Source organism: Pelophylax lessonae (assembly GCF_965119305.1).
Source record: "Pelophylax lessonae genome assembly, chromosome: 7".
Lineage (NCBI taxonomy): Eukaryota > Metazoa > Chordata > Amphibia > Anura > Ranidae > Pelophylax > Pelophylax lessonae.
The window spans coordinates 78,033,814-78,054,422 of NC_138774.1; the positions used below are offsets into that span (position 1 = coordinate 78,033,814).

The following is a 20,609-nucleotide window of genomic DNA, read 5'->3' on the forward strand; positions in this document are numbered from 1 at the left end:
GGGATGTAGTTCTGTTTTGTTTGGACACAAGGTAAAATCAAATGTTCCTTTTATTTATGGACAGAACCCATAGAAAAAACACTGGCTCCTACTCTGGCAATATACCACTTGTTTATATTATTATTTAATTTATAAATGCCGAGTATTTGGCCTAGTCCGGTTTTTAATCGGCAATGTAATTGTTCCTACCCTTCAGATCAACATCCATCAGCACCACTGGAGCCCCTTCCTGGCTTGCTTATAATCCATCACCATGGGTTTTTATTACTCACTCCATCTGCATATTTACCATTGGTATCTATTGGGTCCCATATTTGCCTTTTGCAGCCACCTGCTAGGTAGGTTTGGTCCCCCCCCCCCCTCCCCCCTCCATTTTTTTTTTTTCCCCAACATACATTGGGTTTCTCTTTTCAATCATTTTATACCACATCCAGGTTCACCTTGGTCCTCTTGGTAGAGCACTGTTCCCTTGGGCTGCATAGGCTTCGTCCGTGGTGGTCCGGTTTGTTTGAGCACCTGAACAAATCATCCTGAAATTGGCTTTTAAACTTGCATGCGGTGTGTCATTTTGGTTAAACAGCCTTTATGGGTCAGTTTATATGCATTTCTCTTGTATCCAGAGTGAAATTGTTAGTCATAACATGTATTAACGTGCTATGTATGTATTTTATAGATACCATTGTACCCATAACCCTTCACCCCTGATAAAAAGAAAACTGTTTGAGTTCTCGAAACGCGTTGGGTGCCTCTTCACTTATGTACAGGAATTGGGTTAATGTTGCTCAACCGCTGAAAAATGTTTCACATTCCGCATGATTTTTAATCTTGATAAGCAATAAATGTTCTATTTTATTATATACATTGTATTTATTGTTGCCCTTCAAAGTCCCACCTCCTAGGGGTCGTGTTCTGTTTTTTGTCCGCAGTCGGGATGCAGGCTTTTTTTCTAGGTGTTTGTGGTAACATCCCCCCTCTACATTGTCCCAGAAGGTAGCCTTCTTGGTGGCTTTTTCTTCTGCATGTAGGGTGTTGGAGCTGGCAGATTTGTCTTGTCGTTCACCTTACTTGGTGGTTCACAGAGAGAAAGTGGTGCTTTGTCCTTGTCAGTTGTTCCTTCCTTCATAAGGTTGTTTCTGGTTTCCATCTAAATGAAGACATGGTGTTGCCTTCTCCTATGTCTTAAGCCTAGGAGCTTGCCTTGCATTCTCTGGCTGTGTACCTGGCAGCTACCGAGTTGATTAGGAAATCAGACTCGCTATTTGTCCTTATTGATGGACCTTGCAAGGGTTTTGCCACGTTTGCCACGACTATGTCCAGATGGATCAGACAGGCTGTGGTGTCCTCTTTGAGAGTGTATGTTTCAGGTGAGCTCCAGTTGTTACTGGTTGAGCTGCGTGTTAACTGGTTGGCTAGGTTTAGCCTTTTGGAATTTATTTCTGCTGTGTTTTCTCCCACCCCTCATGTTTTGACACTGCTTTGGGACGTCCCAATGGTCATGAAGATTTTGGAGCTGTGTCCGTCAATGAATGAAAGAGAAAATTGAATTTTTGTCTTGCCATAAAATCCTTTTCTCTGATGTTCATTGACTGACACAGCATCCACCCCTCTATTGGGTTATATTTCTTCTGACACTGCTTGCAACAAAACTGAGTGCCTATAGCAGGAAGTGGGAGTATATCCCCTGGGACTGCCCCATAGGCATGGTAAAGCTTTTTCCGGTCTAGTGTCCTACTCTTGTAGGGGGCAGCATAACCCAATGGTCACGATTCTGGAGCTGTCCCCGTCAATGAACATTAGAGAAAAGGATTTTATGGTAAGACAAAAATCTAATTTTTTAAGGTGTCCTTCCTTTGACCTGTGTTTTTACAGGTGCGCTAAATCGCAGATCCACGCACTAGTGTGATTTTGGTCCTTAAGGAGAACCGAGGAGCATGGAGAATAACACCGGCCATACACAAAGCAAATTTCTTTCCTGCAACCTCAATTTCTCTATCAACAAAGACAGTGTTGACAGGGGAATCCCTCCCATCGAGCCTTGTATTCTCCCGACGGAGGAAGCTGTCCCTGTCCAGGATGGTGATTATTGCTAGTGGCTATACCGATAATCGCATGCAAAATCTGGCAGGCTGATTGTACTAAAGTTGATTGATCGATCAACTTGGTACATTCAGCCTGCCCATACATGGTTCGAGTCTCGGCCAGTTCCTGCTGAACCGGCTAACATTCGAACAGTCTATCCCCGGCCTAACATTGTTGACCTGTCCTTTTAAATACTCTACTTGCTTGGCTGTAATGCTTCACGCAGTTGAATGCATTTTTAAACCCAGTATGAACACATTAACAAGAATAATGAATATATTTCAATGAGAATTAAAGTACTGATTCTAACATACAGAGTAAAAATAAATTTTAACTATTATTTGGAGTCCTTTCAGTGTATAGCAAAAATAAAAACATCAACTTTTGGACTTGCATGACCTGAATGTACCTTATCTTGTATGTATGTATGTATGTATATGTGTATGTGTGTATATATATATATATATATATATATGTGTATATATATATATATATATATATATATATATATATATATATATATTATATAAAATCTTTTTTTTTTTTTTTCTTTTTCCTCCTTTTGTGCGTGTAACAATGAACCGCTTGTATATACAAAACATTTTATTGTCACGCATACTGTGTAAGCTATCCCACATGGTTAAACTTAACCCCAATATAATCCTTTAGAAAGATAAAGTCAAAGGAATTGGAAAGCTTGTGTTTAAACAGTGGTTTAAATGGTATCCAAAAGAGCTTCCCTTGGTGGACCCAAACGACAAAAAGCATTTAAAACTGTTATACAGTAGAACTATTGAGAAAAAAAAAATGAGCAAAATACACAGTGAATTTAAGACCAAAACTTCTGCCTCCCTAGAAGGTATCTGCTTTAAAAGTGTACCAGGACTCCACATTAAAGTGGTAGTAAATGTGTTTTTGTCGATTTTTACCTACAAGCAAGGCTTACCTGTAGCTACAGTAAATATCTCCTAAATGTTCACTGTTTAGGAGGAATTTATTCAAGCAGTGCCGGTGATGTCGTCATGCATGCGCACTGCACTCTCAATGGACAGCATGCCGTTCATTAACAGAGCTGTACCATGGCCGTAACTGTTGTGCGCATGCTTGGGAGTGACAACATCGTTACATAGTGAGGCTGAAAAAAGACACCAGTCCATCCAATTCAACCTATCCTAGATGGAAGCCCTGTCAGCTGTGACAGCGTGCCGCTGAAGGGCTTTGTTTTAAGGTACGTTTTTCGTAATGTGCTAGTATGCGGTGCATACTAGCACATTATGACTAACCACTTCCCGACCACCCACCGCCGTTTTACTGGGGCAGGGTGGCTCTCCTGCGCAAACCAACGTAGACCTACGCCAGTTGCGTGCGGGAAGCTAGGGGGGCAAACGCGCGCCCCCGTCCCAACTCTGCAGCGGGGAAGCCGATGCACGTGTCAGGAGGCTCAGATTGCTGCCTGACTCCCGCGATCCTTCCCCGCTCAGAGAGAAGGACGGTTGGCTGTTGTAAACACAGCCGACCAATGTCCCTGAAATGAGCTCATGTGATCCTTCTATATAGGATCACATGTCTCTATGGTCATTTCACAAGCCACGCCCCCCCCCCCCCCCCAGTTAGAATCACTCTCCTAGGCTCACATTTAACCCATTGATCACCCACAGGGTTAACCCCTTCCCTGCCAGTGTCATTATTACAGTAACAGTGCATATTTATAGCACTGATTACTGTAGCTATGTCACCGGTACCCTCAAAAATGTCAGGGGTCCGATCTGTCCGATGCAATGTCGCAGTCCCGCAAAAAATCGCAGATCGCTGCCATTACTAGTAAAAAATAATAAAAATGACCAATCTTTCCCGTAGTTAGACGTGATAACTTTTGCGCAAACCAATCAAAATCCGCTTATTGCAATTTTTTTTTTTTTTTTTTAACCAAAAATATTTAGCAGAAAACAAATTGACCTAAAATGTTAAATTTAAATTTTTTTTTTTTTTTTTTTTGAGAGTGTCATATAGCAGAAAGTGAAACATATATTGTTTTCTCTTACGTCCTCTGACAGTCGCCGTCCACTCATACAGTCTTCACTAATGGGTATTGGTCTTATCCACAGGAGTAAGCTAGGCAGAAGATTTTGTTAGAAACATTCACAAAAACTTTGCATAGACACACTTACAGGGGGCTGTCCCTCTGGTCCAATACCCCCCTGCTAGCAGCATTCCCAATTCAGTTTGTCTTTTGCCTAGTTAGGAGTAGGCAGGCTTCCCTTGGCTGGGGCTGCAGTCTCCGCTTTTTCTTAATTTTTATTTCTGCAAAGTGATTTTTCTTTACACTTATAGCTTTTTATTTGTTCCTGCGCTTAGTTAGTCAGACTTCGGAAGACTACAGCGTTTGCGGAGCTGGGAATCGCACTGGTTGTCCTAGAGCCTTACGGAATCCCAGCCTGCCATCGTTAGCAGGCTATGCTTACGCCCAGGCCTTGCAAATGACCTGTCCCTGTCCTCCGGGACAAAGCCTGCGAAGTGGCTACTTCGATGGGATGTCCCAACTGCGGTACGCCGCGTGTTGCTAGCGTCCTGCTCGGCTAACGGCACCCCCACCCAGAGTGGGAGGCTTCCTGTCAGAGCGGTACCCACGTTTTCGCTGGACCGGTGAGTACCATGCTACCCCCCTGTCTATGGCATTTTCTGTCGGGTTGTGTATGTGGGGCCTCTGTTATGGGGATGGCAGTCTATGTGGAGTCTGTGATGTCCCCCTCATGTCTGTCAGTATGTCCCGTGTGTCCCTTCACGGTCCCTGCGGGGGCGCTAAAGCGGTTCTGCCACGGTGTGGGGGGGGTTGTGGGGGTCCCTTGTGATACTTGTGCAACAGTTTGGGGGTACAGACATGTTTGTGGGGGCCGCATCGGTTTAAAACCGCGGGGCCGCCATTTCAGGTGTGGGCAGGCTGTTTGGCCTCATTGTGAGGGCAGCAGCATTTTTCTGTAATGCTTTGGCGCCCTTTCGGGCGCCATCTTTAGTGTGGGCAATGTGTTTCGTCGTGCTCGGCGGCCATTTTCTCGGAGCCTCCCCCATAGACTTACGTTGGCAACCATTTTCTTGTGGCTCAGACCTATGTTCGGCCTCTAGTGGCGTGACATCATTTCCTCTTTCCAAGCACACAGATCGAGCTGGCAGCGTGGGTACAGTATAGACACACTTCTGGGGGCTTTTTTGCTATTTTTTCTGGTTTATATCTCTGCTGGCAGTTATTATCTTTCAGTGCTTAGTAGCACAGGCTAGTCACTCATTGCGGTGCATTGCGGTGGTAACCGCCGCTATCGCTGATTTAAAGGGCCAGCGCCATTTAATCTATAAGTGTTTCTGATGGAGTCCCAGGATATCAAATTCCCCCCAGCTCTGGTGGAGGGTTCAGGTACTCCTGAATCCTCTGCAATAGTCTCACTTACTGCTGCACTTACGACTTTAGCGTCCAAAGTGGATCTGTTGATGTCTGAGCGGGCTTCTAAGAAAAGGCCCAGGCTTTCTCAATCTTCTGATTCGGAGCTAGATATGGTAGCCACGGACAGTGTACCCCCTTAGGGGTCTCAGTCCTCTCAGTCGGATGGGGAGAGGGGGTGGAGGATTCCCCCTCCGGGTCGGCCAGAAAACGCGCTGCAATGTCTCCGCTCATTAGCTCTGTTAAAGACACGCTACATTTAGAAGATGAGCCCCACCTGCCGGGTAAGCGCTATTCCTTTGGGACCCGCAAAACCCAGAAGTCGGTTCAGGTGTTTCCCTGTCCCGCTGAGTTTCACGAAACAGTGAATGAACAATGGCGCAATTTAAAGCGCAAATTTTGTGGTGCCTAAGCGGTTTCAGTACCGTTATCCCTTTGCGTCTCCGGTGGATTCGTGCTGGACTGTGGCCCCTTAGGTGGGCCACACGGTGTCCAGGTTAAATAAAGCCACTCTGATGCCCGCGGAGGATTCTCCGGTGTTTAAGGACCCGGCGGATAGGTGGGTGGAGTCTCTTACCCGCCACTCCTATCTGGTGGCAGGTTCCTTGATGAAACCAGTGTTCGCCTCAGTAATGGTCTCTCAGGCTGTGGTGGAGTGGACTAAGGTGCTGAGACGCACCCTTGTGGCTGATTCCGCCCCTCCTGCTAATCTGGAGATGGTGGACCAAATTATTCAGGCTGTTTTATACCTGTGTGATGCGGCCTTGGATGAGGCCCCTTTAGTCTCACGCTCATCTGCAGTCGCAGTGACGATCCGTCGCATCGTGTGGTTAAAAAGCTGGTCGGCCGACCAGTCTTCCAAGAAGATGGTATCTGACATCCCTTATGCAGGGAATCACCTTTTTGGGGACTCCCTGGACGAATTGGTGAAGGGGGTCACTGGGGGTAAAAGCACACTGCTGCCCCAGGTGTCCAGGGGCAAGTCTTTCCGTGCTAAGCGGAGCCCTTCCTTTAAACCTAACCAGGGGTCCTTTCGTGCCTTCAAGACAAGGGCAAATCCTTCAAGGCCTCTGGCCAGAAGAAGCCTTGGGTGGGCAAGTCAAAAGCCGCTCACACTGGCACGGCGGCCCAGTCCGCCTCGACCGGAGGGGGCGCCCTCACCCGTTCCAGGGGTGGGGGGACGTCTGCGCTGTTTTCCCGAACCTGGCCAAGATTCAGGACAGATGGGTTCAGGAACTCATTCGGTCAGAGTACAAGATCGAATTTCGATTACGCCCAGCAGACAGATTCTTTCCCTCAAATCTTCATTTGACCCCAGATCGTTTCCGAGATCTCCATTGGGCGGTTCAGGATCTCCTCGCACAGGGGGTGATCTTCCCGGTGCCACATCGGGACAAGTTTTGTGGTTTTTACTCGAATCGGTTCACGGTGCCAAGAAAGGAGGGAAAGGTGCGTCCAATTCTGGACGTAAAGTTTCTGAACCGCTTTGTGTGGGTTCAAAAGTTCCACATGGAATCCCTCAGATCGGTGGTGGCCTCCCTGAGTCCAGGAGATTTTCTGCCTTCCATCGACCTCAAGGATGCGTATTTACACATTCCCATTTACGTAGGTCATCGGAGGTACCTCCGATTCGCAATCGCGTAGGAGCACTATCCGTTCGTGGTATTGCCTTTTGGTCTCGCTTCGGCTCCAAGGGTGTTTACCAAAGTGTTGGCTCCTGTCCTGGCCCTGTTGCGGGCGCAGGGGATTGCAATCCTTGGGTATCTGGACGATCTCCTGTTAAGGTTGAGTTCCAGTCCTGCTCTGTTGCATGACCTGTCAACCACGGTTCAGATGCTCCAGGAGTTCGGGTGGACCATCAATTTTCAGAAGTTGACATTGTCATCTCCTGTTCGCCTCCCTTACCTGGGGATGGTTCTGGACTCCGCCCAGGCAAAAGTCTTCCTGCTGGAGGACAAACTCCGGACTCTGCAGAACAAGGTCAGGTCCCTCAGGGACAACGAGTCCTCATCGCTCAGGACCTGCATGCGGTCCCTGGGATTGATGGTGTCAGCCTTCGAGGCGATACCATTTGCACAGTTGCACACATGATCTCTGCAAGCGGAGATTCTGGCCAGGTGGGACAGACGTCCTTATTTCTTGGAAAGGAGGATCTCTTTGAGCCACCAAGTCAGATCGGATCTTCTGTGGTGGCTCCATTCTCCGGCTCTGACGGAAGGGAAATCCTTCCGGCCGTTGTTATGGACGGTGGTCACCACGGACGCCAGCCTGTCGGGCTGGGGTGGCGTTCTGGGCAATTTGTCTGCTCAGGGCACTTGGTCGGAGGAGGAATCCTACCTACCGATAAATGTCTTGGAACTGCGAGCGATCATACTATGTTTGCTCCGTTGGTTGGATCATCTTTGGGGCCGCCCTGTGCGTGTGCAGACGGACAACGCAACTGCGGTGGCTTACATGAATCACTAAGGGGGCACCAGGAGTGTCCGGGCGGCCAAGGAAGTGGCCGAGATTCTGTCCTGGGCCGAGACGCAGGTCTCTGCGATTTCGGCAGTTCACATTCCTGGTGTGGAGAACTGGCAGGCCGACTATGTGAGCCGTCAGACCCTGGACCAGGGGGAATGGTCCCTACAAGTTCGTGGCAAGAACACGCGACCCTCTGGCAGAGGCCTCGGACACGTCGGTAGTGCCTTGGAATCGGTATCGCCTGAATTATGCCTCCCCCCCCCCCCCCCCCCCCCCCGATTCAGTTGTTGTCCAGGTTCCTTCGCAGGTTGGTCACGGAACCGAGGTTGGTGATTCTAGTGACCCCAGACTGGCCACGCCGGTCTTGGTACGCGGACATCATGCAACTGGTCGTCGAGCCTCCCTGGCGGCTCCCGTTACGAGACGATCTGCTGTCTCAGGGGCCGATCTTCCATCCTGCTTTACAGACGCTGGCTTTAACGGCATGGCTGTTGAAAGCCAGGTCTTTAGAGATCGGGGTCTCTCGTCGGTGGTCATTCCTACCCTGCTCAAGGCTAGGAAGGCCTCATCCGGTAAGATTTATTATCGTACCTGGAGGGCTTATTTCGCCTGGTGTTAATCTCAGGGTTTCCATCCTCGCTCCTTTTCGGTGGCGAAGGTGTTAGCCTTCCTGCAATCTGGTGTGGGCCAGCATCTTGCGCTGACCACTATTAAGGGTCAGTTATCTGCGCTGGCCATTCTTTTCCAGCGCCCATTGGCGTCAAATTCCTTTATCCGCACCTTTATTCAAGGGGTGCATCATCTGGCTCCCCCTAGGAGGGCACCCTTGCCTCCTTGGGACTTGAATTTGATTCTGTCCTTTTTGCAATGTCCTCCATTTGAGAACATCCGGGAGATTCCTCTGCCTGCGCTGTCACGGAAGGTCGCCTTTCTGGTGACGATCACATCTGCTTGCAGAGTGTCAGAGTTGGCGGCCCTGTCTTGCCGTTCCCCCTACCTGGTTGTTTATAGGGATAAGGTGGTCTTGCGACCTCCTCAATCTTTCCTTCCAAAGGTGGTGTCAGATTTTCATCTCAACGAGGACATTGTCTTGCCTTCGCTGTGTGCGAATCCTAAGCATCCTTAAGAGCTTGACTTGCATTCCTCGGATGTAGTCCGGGCGATCGGGGTGTACCTGTCGTCTACTGAATCCTTCAGAAAGTCGGATTCTCTTTTTGTCCTTCCTGAGGGACCTCGGAAGGGTATGGCTGCGTCTGCGGCAACCATTTCTAAATGGATCAGACAGACGATTGTACAGGCTTATTCGCTTAGGGAACAGGTTCCGCCCTTCCCTGTCACGGCGCACTCTACCAGAGAGGCGAGTGCGTCTTGGGCCTTCCGCCATCAGGTGTCGGTGTCCCAGGTGTGCAAAGCGGCGACCTGGTCGTCCGTGCACACCTTTACAAAATTTTACAAACTTGATGTTTTGGCATCGGCAGATGCCTCCTTTGGCCGCAAAGTTCTGAGTGCGGCGGGGCCTTAGGGGAGACATGGCGTTTTTTTTTTTTTTTTTCTTCGCCTGTCCCCTCCTGTTGGGGTTTTTTTACCCCTTGGTTATGTTGCTTTCCTGGGTTTGTTTTCTCCTGTTGAGCTTTCCTGTTACCCAGTGTTTTACCTTTCTGGTTCAGATAAGGTTCTTTTCTCTGACCTGGGTGCTGCGTTGCCTTTTAGACGGTTACGTTTCCCACCCCTCACATCTACACTGCTTTGGGACATCCCAGTAGTGAAGACTGTATGAGTGGGGGCGGCGACTGTCAGAGGACGTAAGAGAAAATAGAATTTTTGTAAGAACTTACCGTAAAATTATTTTCTCGGAGTCCATTTTTGTGAATGTTTCTAATAAAATCTTCTGCCTAGCTTACTCCTGTGGATAAGACCAATACCCAGTAGTGATGACTGTATGAGTGGGCGTCGATTGTCAGAGGACTTTATAGCACAAAAAATAAAAATCGCACAGGTGATCAATTGCCACCAAAAGAAAGCTCTATTTGTAGGAAAAAAAGGGCATCAATTTTATCTGGGTACACCGTCGCACGACCACGCAATTGTCTGTTAAATTAACGCAGTGCCAAATCGCTGAATAGGGCCTGGTCATTAAGGGGGCAAATCCTTCCGGTCTTAAAGTGGTTAACTTACGGGAAGAATTTTTGTTTTTTTTTTACTATCGCTTTAATGTTGGTGCTATGGCCACTGCAGACATACTCTCCAGTATCTGCCAAATGAGGGTCAGTGCCTCATGCTTTGTATGCCCTTTAGGACATAGAAACCATATTAGATAATACCTGCAAGATAGGTGTCCCACACAGGGAGTTTAAAACAGGAACTTGACAGACCCACCCATAGGGGGGTAACTGCAAGTGGGTATCCCCTTATACTCCTGATGCATGTATACCATAGAACAAGAGGTTGCAGAACTTATAGCATACCATAATACACTGTATTACCAAAAGTATTAGGACGCCTGCCTTTACACCAGGGCTTGACTAGGACCCTACTAAAGAAGCCAGTTTTTCAAATCGGCTGCCTGGCGCCCAAAAAAGAAAAATGCAAGGAAGAGAAATAAAAGATAAAGGAATGGAGAGGGAGGTAGAGAAGGGGAGATAGAGGGGGGGGGGGAAAGGAGAGCGGGGAAGGGGGGTGAGAAAGAGGGGAGAGGGAGGGAGATAGAGGGAGTGAAACTGTGAAGAGTAAAAGTCTCAGGCAGATGTGTATATTTACAGTGAGGTCCTCTCAGCTCTATGGTGTATACAGAGGAATCCTCCAGAAGTTTGGCACACTCCTACCTCCACCTCCCTTACATACACCCAGAAAATGGGCTACTCTGCTCCCCCACACCTGGCCAATTAAAGGTAAACTGTGCCCCCCAACTATTTGTAGGGGTGCCCTTCCCTCAGCCACGGCAGGATAGGCTCAGTCTCCACCTCCCCCAGGGGCTGAAGAATCGGTGACACGCAGGCTGACTGGAGCAGTGGGATTGGGTGCGGCTGACGCATGAAATTCTGTGCAGCGCCCAAGCCCGACACCTCATTCCCCCTGCCCCCGCGCCTCACACACCGCTCAGCCTCTGACCTGCCACTCTTACCCGATGTCAGATACAGTGCCTTGCAAAAGTATTCGTCCCCCTTGAACTTTTCGACCTTTTTCCACATTTCAGGCTTCAAACATAAAGATATAAAACTGTAATTTTTTGTGAAGAATCAACAAGTGGGACACAATCATGAAGTGGAACGAAATGTATTGGATATTTCAAACTTTTTTAACAAATAAAAAACTGAAAAATTGGGCGTGCAAAATTATTCAGCCCCTTTACTTTCAGTGCAGCAAACTCTCTCCAGAAGTTCAGTGAGGATCTCTGAATGATCCAATGTTGACCTAAATGACTAATGATGATAACTAGAATCCACCTGTGTGTAATCATGTCTCCGTATAAATGCACCTGCACTGTGATGGTCTCAGAGATCCGTTTAAAGCGCAGAGAGCATCATGAAGAACAAGGAACACACCAGGCCGAGATACTGTTGTGGAGAAATTTAAAGCCGGATTTGGATACAAAAATTTCCCAAGCTTTAAACATCCCAAGGAGCACTGTGCAAGCGATAATATTGAAATGGAAGGAGTATCAGACCACTGCAAATCTACGAAGACCTGGCCGTCCCTCTAAACATTCAGCTCATACAAGGAGAAGACTGATCACAGATGCAGCCAAGAGGCCCATGATCACTCTGGATGAACTGCAGAGATCTCCAGCTGAGGTGGGAGACTCTATCCATAGGACAACAATCAGTCGTATACTGCACAAATCTGGCCTTTATGGAAGAGTGGCAAGAAGAAAGCCATTTCTTAAAGATATCCATAAAAAGTGTAGTTTAAAGTTTGCCACAAGCCACCTGGGAGACACACCAAACATGTGGAAGAAGGTGCTCTGGTCAGATGAAACCAAAATCGAACTTTGGCAACAATGCAAAACGTTATGTTTGGCCTAAAAGCAACACAGCTCATCACCCTGAACACACCATCTCCACTGCAAATATGGTGGTGGCAGCATCATGGTTTGGGCCTACTTTTCTTCAGCATGGACAGGGAAGATGGATGGAGCCAAATACAGTACCATTCTGGAAGAAAACCTGATGGAGTCTGCAAAAGACCTGAGACTGGGACGGAGATTTGTCTTAAAACAAAATAATGATACAAAACCTAAAGCAAAATCTACAATGGAATGGTTCACAAATAAACATATCTGGGTGTTAGAATGGCCAAGTCAAAGTCCAGACCTGAATCCAATCGAGAATCTGTGGAAAGAACTGAAAACTGCTGTTCACAAACGCTCTCCATCCAACCTCACTGAGCTCAAGCTGTTTTGCAAGGAGGAATGGGTAAAAATTTCAGTCTCTTGATGTGCAAAACTGATAGAGACATACACCAAGCGACTTACAGCTGTAATCGCAGCAAAAGGTGGTGCTACAAAGTATTAACTTAAGGGGGCTGAATAATTTTGCACGCCCAATTTTTTCTGCTTTTTATTTGTTAAAGTTTGAAATATACAATAAATTTCGTTCCACTTCATGATTGTGTCCCACTTGTTGATTCTTCACAAAAAATTACAGTTTTATATCTTTGTTTGAAGCCTGAAATGTGGCAAAAGGTCAAAGTTCGAGGGGGCCGAATACTTTCGCAAGGCACTGTAGATGTGTGCCGGGTGACCGCAACGAGGAGGGCTGGCAGTGGCAGAAGTTGAGCAGTGCATCCTCAGGATGTGCTGAAAGGGGAGAAGAGGCAGCCAGTTCTGATTGGTCAGCTTCCTCCACGTGACGGTGCTGACCAATTAGAATGCCTCTTGTCCGTACACTGAAAAGTATGGATAGGAGCCGCAGGGATTTCAAACCTCTGGATCAGCAAAGCGGCGTCTCAATGCCTGACAAAAGACGTCTGAAATCCTAGGTGCCCGGACTTTTTCTAGTCGCCAATGCGACCTGGCGCCTGGGATTTGTCGAGCCCTACTTTACACGCACATTAACTTAGTCTGTAGGGTTCAATATTGAGCTGGCCCACCCTTTGCAGCTATAACAGTTTCAACTCTTCTAGGAAGGCTGTCCGTAAGGTATTGGAGTGTGTCTATGGGAATGTTTGACCATTTTTCCAGAAGCGCATTTGTGAGGTCAGGCAATAATGTGGATGAGAAGGCCTAGCTCACAGTCTCCGCTCTAATTCATCGCGAATGTGTTCTATCAGGTTGAGGTCAGGACTTTATGCAGGCCAGTCAAGTTCCTCCACCCCAAAATCGCTCATCTATGTCTTTATGGACCTTGCTTGGTTTTGTTTTGTTTTTTTCTTGCATGTCCCCCTCAGATCTACAGCGATTGCCCTTTTAGTGTGCACTGAAATTTGCCTTTAGTAAATCAACCTCATTGTCCTTTAGAACAACCACTTTTCACAATGCGGTAATAAATTACTTTGCATGGCACTCAGATATCTGTCCCTACGATGACGAGGCTGGTTCCCACTCTTTCCCTGGAAGGTGCTGATGTTGAGTGCCACAACTGTTTATCACAGTGGTGATGAATCATTCCAGTGTGACGCAACAACAATGAGGGGCAGACACAAGACTGGGGTCAGCTAGATGGTCGAGAGAAATTTGCAATTACCAGACACTTTTGCTATTGCATAGGTGGTGGGGAGATCATGTGACAATGGGTTTAGGTACATTTTTCTATGTTTTTAGGGGTTTAAGAACAAAAAAAGAAATACACTCAATGAATGAGCACAGGCTTCTTGGGAATAGGGTTTTAAAAAAAAAAAAAAACTAGGATATGTTTAAGGCCTGCTTAGAAAGGGCCTAAAGAAAATAGATAAAAAAAGCTGCCTCCGCGAATGCTGAGTATAATATTTGCTTTACTAGGGGATGATTCTTCCTGCAGCCATTCTGTGTTCCTCCACTGTCTGGCATTCCAACATTATTATATACAAAGCAGTACCTAAAGTGACCAGCATTGCACGTGAGGCAAGAGGGGTGGCAAGAGTTTGCAAAGAAGAGCGATTTCAGAGGACTGATCATCACAACTGGAATCGAAGGGGAGGAAAATTGGGGGCTGTTGACTGAAGCTTTAGTTTAGCTAAAACATTTTTTTTTTAAAATCCCTAAAGCTTTATTGACCTAACCTTCCTGTAATAAAGTACAGTATGTCCCACGTTGTGCAGAAGCTAGATCTTCTAGAAATATTTTGAGCAAAGGATAGCCTCTTCCTGCTGCTGAACTTCTGGTGCTTTGATGGTTAGGTTTTGGCGGCACAGACTTTCAGTTAGACAGCTGGAGGAAGTCATAGGTGTGCGCAGCCTATTGCATTAGGGTGTGCACCCCAAAGCTCAAACACAGACATGTGTATATACTGATGGTGTTAGTAGGTTAGAGATCGGTGTCTGTAGTTTTACTGTTATTTTTTATTGTTTTTTTACAATTTTATTTATTTTTTGTTAGCCTAGTAAGGGAGCTTTGGAGAAATAAATATCAGGGGTCTAAACAGGGGGAATCTGCACCACAGTGGGTGATTAGGGTGTGCCCAGGCACCCCTGGAACACCCTGTGCGCACACCTATGGAGGAAGTGTTAATGGACAAACATTAGCACCATGTCACCCTAAATATGTTTGTGCAAAAGGAGGAGTTAGCCTTTTTAAATTCTGCTCTAGCAGAATCATTTATTTATGCCCAGATTAAAGTTTGGCAAAGACTGATCCAAATTCGACTGCTTTAGTAAGGTGTCTCCCTGGTTTTCTGCTCCTGGGGAGTCGCAGGTGGCACATACAGCCGGCCATAGAACTGAATGGCTTTACATGATTTGCTCCATTTTTATGCTGATGCATCTGTGTTTACCCATGTATGGTGTATTTCCTGAACATGAAACCTTTGTAAAAGTGCATTGGCATTTGTACGAGTACAAGCTTGTACAGCCATTCATTTCTATGTCTGGCTGTACGTGCCACCCATAGATCCTCAGGCACAGAAAACTGCTAGGAGTTTTACATTAGAGCTTCCTTTAGCTTGCAAACCTCCGTTGGCAAGTACCTTTTTATAGCAGGACTACATTTTCCTATCCTGTTTAGTCAAGAACGCTGCATGTGATCTGTTATGACACCAGCCATTTCATGGTTTGAACACAAGCATGTGTGTCAGTAAGCAGTCCTGGCAGGCCGGAAATATAAATGTTTTTTCTTTTAAACTGTTAAATTAATGGGTTTAGTTTCATTTTAAAGTAGAACTAAAGCCCCATGTGTACACACGGGGTGGGCTTCATTGGGAATCTGTCTGCTAAACCCTGCTGAGCAGGCGAATGGCTGGTCTGTGTGCGCTCCGCTTATTCAGAGACACAGTCCGCTGTCCTCTATGGGCAGTTAAATGTAAATGGACCGCCTGTCCATTTACACCCAACTGCCATCCAATCCACCAGACGGATGGGGAACAGATCCCCGTGCATCTTTTTTTAGCGGACAGGTTCAGATGTTAGTGTTTGTCAAAGGGCACGTCTGTTGACACCCGCGGCTCCATAGAGGAGACTGGAGGGTCCGATTGGGTCAACCTGAAAAACTGACTGTGTGAAAGGGCCCTTAGGCTTCTTTCACACGGGTGTTCCGTATGTCCGTATATCACCCCATCCGTTTGTGGATGATATACAGGCATAATGCATGTCAGTGGGATTGCGGATATCAGCGGATTACTATACGCTGAAATCCGATTTGCGTCCTTTCAGTTCTGTTCCGTTTTTTGGAACGAAAAAGAACATTATTTTTCTTCTGTTTAAAGAACGTAAAGGACACAAAATCGGATGCCAGCGGTGTCATCCGCTGACATCCGCAATCCCATAGACATACATTATGTCCGTATATCATCCGCAAACGGATGGGATGATATGCGGACATATGGACCGGATGACACAAGTGTCATCCGTGTCCGTAAAAAAAAAAAGTTACCGAACAGACAAAAAAAAAAAAACGAAATGCCCGTGTGAAAGAGGCCTCACTCACTGCTAGCAGGCAATTTTTTTTTTTCTTTTGCGGAACACACACATACAGGGGCATATTTACTAAAGCTAGAGTGGGCAAAATTAGTCACAATTCTGCAGAGAAACCAATTGGCTTCCAGGTTGTATTGGTAAAGCTTAATTAACTGTTCTGCACTGCTCACTAGAGCTATACTGCGGCAAAGTGGCTCGATAACGTCTGGCGACGTAGACCTATGTCACCAGACATTCCCCTCTCTCTTGGCGGCACGCTCCCGCTGTATTCAGTCACAGCGGGAGTCAGGCCAGGGGAGGAGCGGCGGCGATCGCCGCTGCTCTTCCCCGATCGTTGGGGAATCGAGTGTGGAGATCCGCCCGCTTGTGTAAACACAAGCGGGCGGATCTCCTAAGTGGCAGGCAGGATCAGATTGCAATATTCAGCATAGCTGAACCTGCGATCTGTCCTTGTGTCACATAGTCCCCTCCCCCCACACACGTCAGTAAGCACCAGGCATACTTTAACCCCTTGATCACCAATAAAAATTAACCCCTTCCCTGCCAGTGTCATTTTTACAGTAACAGCGCATATTTATAGCACTGATTACTGTGGTAATGTCACTGGTACCCCCAAAAGTGTCAAAAATGTCAGTCAAGGGTCCGATCTGTCTGCCGCAATGTCGCAGTCCCGCAAAAAAATCGCAGATCGCCGCCATTACTCGTTAAAAAAAAAAAAACACCAAAAATGACAAATCTTTCCCTTAGTTGGTAAACGCAATAACTTTTGCGCAAACCAATCAAAATACGCTTATTGCGATTTTTTTTTTTTTTTACCAAACATAGGTAGCAGAAAACAAATTGGCCAAAAATTTAAAAAAATTTTGATTTTTAAATTTTTTTGGGGGGAATTTCATATAAAAAAATGTGAAAAATATTGTTATTTTTTCAAAATTTACGCTGTTTTTTTGTTTATAGCGCAAAAAGTAAAAATCGCACAGGTGATCAAATACCACCGTTTAGGTACGGCATCGCACGACCCCGCAATTGTCAGTTAAAGTCGCACAGTGCCGAATCGCAAAAAGTGGCCCAGACGTAAGACAGCAAAATCCTCCGGTGGTAAAGTGGTTAAACAAAAAAAGTTAGAAGCTGATTGGTTTCTCTGCACAAATATGACTAATATTGCCCATTCTAGCTTTAGTAAATAATTCCCACAATGTCTCTTCTGCAATATACACCTACCTGCTTGCTCTCAGTTGTTTTCATCATGTAAAGTGGCCTGCACATGCACGAGTGACGTCATCCTGCCCTGGCCAATGAAGATGGCCGAAGAACGGCACAGAGAAGAAGATGCTGGTGCTGGCAAGGGACTGTTGGAGGAAAGGTCAGTTCTGATCCCTTTAGTTCCACTTCAAGAATTTGTACCAAACCCAGTAACTGTCAATTTTGTATAGCCTGTATGTAACGGTGAAGAAAATATAAATAAACACTTGAAATGAGAAAAGGAATTCATATGCTTAATATGATGAGGGCCAGTTCACACCACATGCAGTCCAGTGCGTTTTTTTTTCTGCATCAAAAACGCATGGAAAGTAGGTTATATTGTTTCCAATGGCATAGTTCACACCAGTGCGGTCAGTTCCAGAAAAAAAAGTGCACCGGATCCCAGTACAGAGGAAAAAAAAAAAAAAAGCATCTGGAAGGCACCTGGAAACACATCAAAAAGGTACTTGGAACGTGCCAAAAAACGCTAATTCAAAAACACTTATGGAACGGATCTGCAGTGCATTTTTGTGGTGTGAACCAGTCCTTACTGCAGATATTAATCCCATACAGTTACCAGAATACTATTATTTTTTGCTACAGTGCAATCTTTGGTAAAGCCATCATCCTTTAGGCCCCTTTGGCTTCTTTCACACGGCCGCTCCGCTGCTTTAGTCCGCTGCGGGACTTTTTTTTTTTTTTTTCACAGAGCGGAAGACATTTGTGTCATCCGCTCCGTGTGCCCGCATATCATCTCATCGTTTGCGGATGATATGCGGACATAATGTATGTCTATGGGGATTGCGGATGTCAGCGGATGACACCGCTGACATCCGATTTTCCTTCCTTTCAGTTTTTTTACACGGATGAAAAAATTGGGTTCTGTTCAGTTCCAAAAAACGGAACAGAACTGAAAGGAGGAAAATCGGATGTCAGCGGATGGTATTCCGCTAACATCCGCAGTGCCATTCACTTACATTATGTCCGCAAATCATCCGCAAAAAAATAGGATGATTTTCGGACACACGGAGCGGCCGTGTGAAAGGACCCATACGGTCCGTTTGTCCGTTTTTCATCCATCCGTTGACGAATGAAAAACGGACATCAATGCATCTCTATGTAAAAATGGATGACAACGGATGATCATCCGCTTCTGTCAATGTCTGTTTTTTGTAACGGATGAAAGCCCTATTTTTCATCCATTAAAAAAACGGATCGGACAAAAAACGGATGTAAACTGACAAACGGTCCGTTTTTCTTCCATTTTTGCATTGGTAGTGGATATAAAAAAAAGGATGAAAAAATGGATGAAAAACTGATACATTATGACATGACTTAACTCGTGAACTGAATGGACTGTATGTGTGAAAGGGGTCTTAGAAAAGTGTAAAAATGCATGCAGATACAACTACTGTAGAAAAAAAACATGTAAAAGTGTTAAAAAAAAATAAAAAAAAACCCAACTGCCTGTCAAAAATTGTATATTGACCGCACATTAAACCCAGAAGTGTGAATGGACTGATACAACAGTCTGTACCAGCCCTTGGCACACCTGTCCACACCTGCAGGGGTTAAGTTCTGTGTTTGTATGAGCTGCGGTCTGGATGCGTGTGAGAGACTGGATTCTCCTCTTACCTGGGGACAGGTAACCCGAGTGTGTGCCTCCCCTGTAGGTGTGCCCTCACCTGTCCCTCCCTATCAGGGAGACTGCACCAGTATTGTCAGTGTAACAATACTCTGGAAGCATCTAATGCTGAGGATTCCCCACAGGACTCTGGGCTATAAGGTAGGGTTATACGAGACGTTGCCAACCTGCTTGTTACACCTATCCGAGGGAAAGCTGTGCACCTCTCAGTATTATATAGACAGGTTCCTTTATACATCCCTGCTGAGATCTGAAAGTACAGTGATTGATTCTATACAGCAGATCCAGAGAGGCAGTGATATCACTTTATATATCATTACTAAAAGACCTTGTCTATATTCCCATACCAGTCTTCGGGACCTCTAATCTGTCATTTCCATATCTCTTGTTGGAATCTTTGTGCAGGTGATCTGTGTTTGATGTGCGCTTCATTTGAAGTATAAATAACTACCAGGGCTGTGCAGGTGCATGGAAATGTGGAAAACATGGCCTGTTATTGGTGTAGGAACAGGGGTAGCAGAGGTGCAGGTTGGATCCTGTAGAGCATCCACTTATGGTGTAGTGTTCTGAGATTTCTGCTATTCATGGTCACTGCAAGCCCATGGATCATGCTACCTACCTAGACATAGTCACATGCCCTCCTGCTAGCGTTATAGTGTTTTATTGTTAATGCTATGCATGGTCAACGCAGGTGCATGGGTCACGCTAATTGTCTAGGCATAGTGAATTATCCTCTTGCTGCTAGTATAGTGTTATATCATTATTGGCTTCTATGGATGGTCACTGAAAACCCATGGGTCATGCTATACACCTGGACATATTCAAATGCCCGCTTGCTGTTTGTAAAATGTTTTAACATTATTGCTATGCATGGTCAACGCAGGTCTCTGGGTCTTGCTACCTGTCTAGACATATTTAATTGTCCTCTTGCTGACGGTATGGTCTAATATCATGATTGCTATGGATGGTCACTGCAAGCCCATGGGTCATGCTACCCACCTAGACATAATCAACTGCGTTCCTGCTGGTTGTATAATCTTTTAATATTACTGTTATGCATTGTCAACGCAGTTCCATGGGTCTTGCTACCTGTCTAGACATATTTAATTGTCCTCTTGCTGACGGTATGGTCTAATATCATGATTGCTATGGATGGTCACTGCAAGCCCATGGGTCATGCTACCCACCTAGACATATTCAAATGCCCTCTTGCTAGTGGCATAGCGTTAAAAAAAAAAAATGACTGCTGCAATGTCACTGCAAGCCCATGGGTCATGCTGCCCACTTGGATATATTCAAATGCCCTCCTGCTGGTTGTATAATCTAACATTACTGATATGCATGGTCAACGCAGTTCCATGGGTCTTGCTACCTGTCTAGGCATATTAATTTCTCCTCTTTCTGACAGCATAGTGTTATATCATTGCTGAATTCTTTGGATGGTCACTACAAACGCATGAGTCATGCTACAAGGGTTGCCACCCGTCCGGGATTCACCCAGACAGTTTGGGTTTTGAATCTTGTCTGGATTTCGGTCCACCTGGAACCCGGACACATTAGACAGGAATGTTGCTCCGAATAGGGTCTGACGGGAGGGTGAGGGGGCACAATGTGTGCCGCATTACTATTTTCTTTGGAGTGCCCAATGGTGTCCCGGGTCTGTTACAATCCTATAGTGTATAAAAATAAATAAATTGCTGTGCGCCG

The 20,609-nt window shown here is 46.0% G+C and overlaps 1 protein-coding gene across 1 annotated transcript in view; it reads left to right on the forward strand.

Annotated features, from left to right (window-relative positions):
- The first annotated feature begins 18,952 nt into the window (after nt 1-18,952).
- Nucleotides 18,953-20,609, forward strand: part of LOC309560155 (uncharacterized protein) — a 129,010-nt gene continuing 127,353 nt past the window's right edge. The window contains exon 1 of the mRNA XM_082263719.1: nt 18,953-19,043. The gene's annotated coding sequence lies outside the window, so the exon portion shown is untranslated. The remainder of the gene's footprint in view (nt 19,044-20,609) is intronic.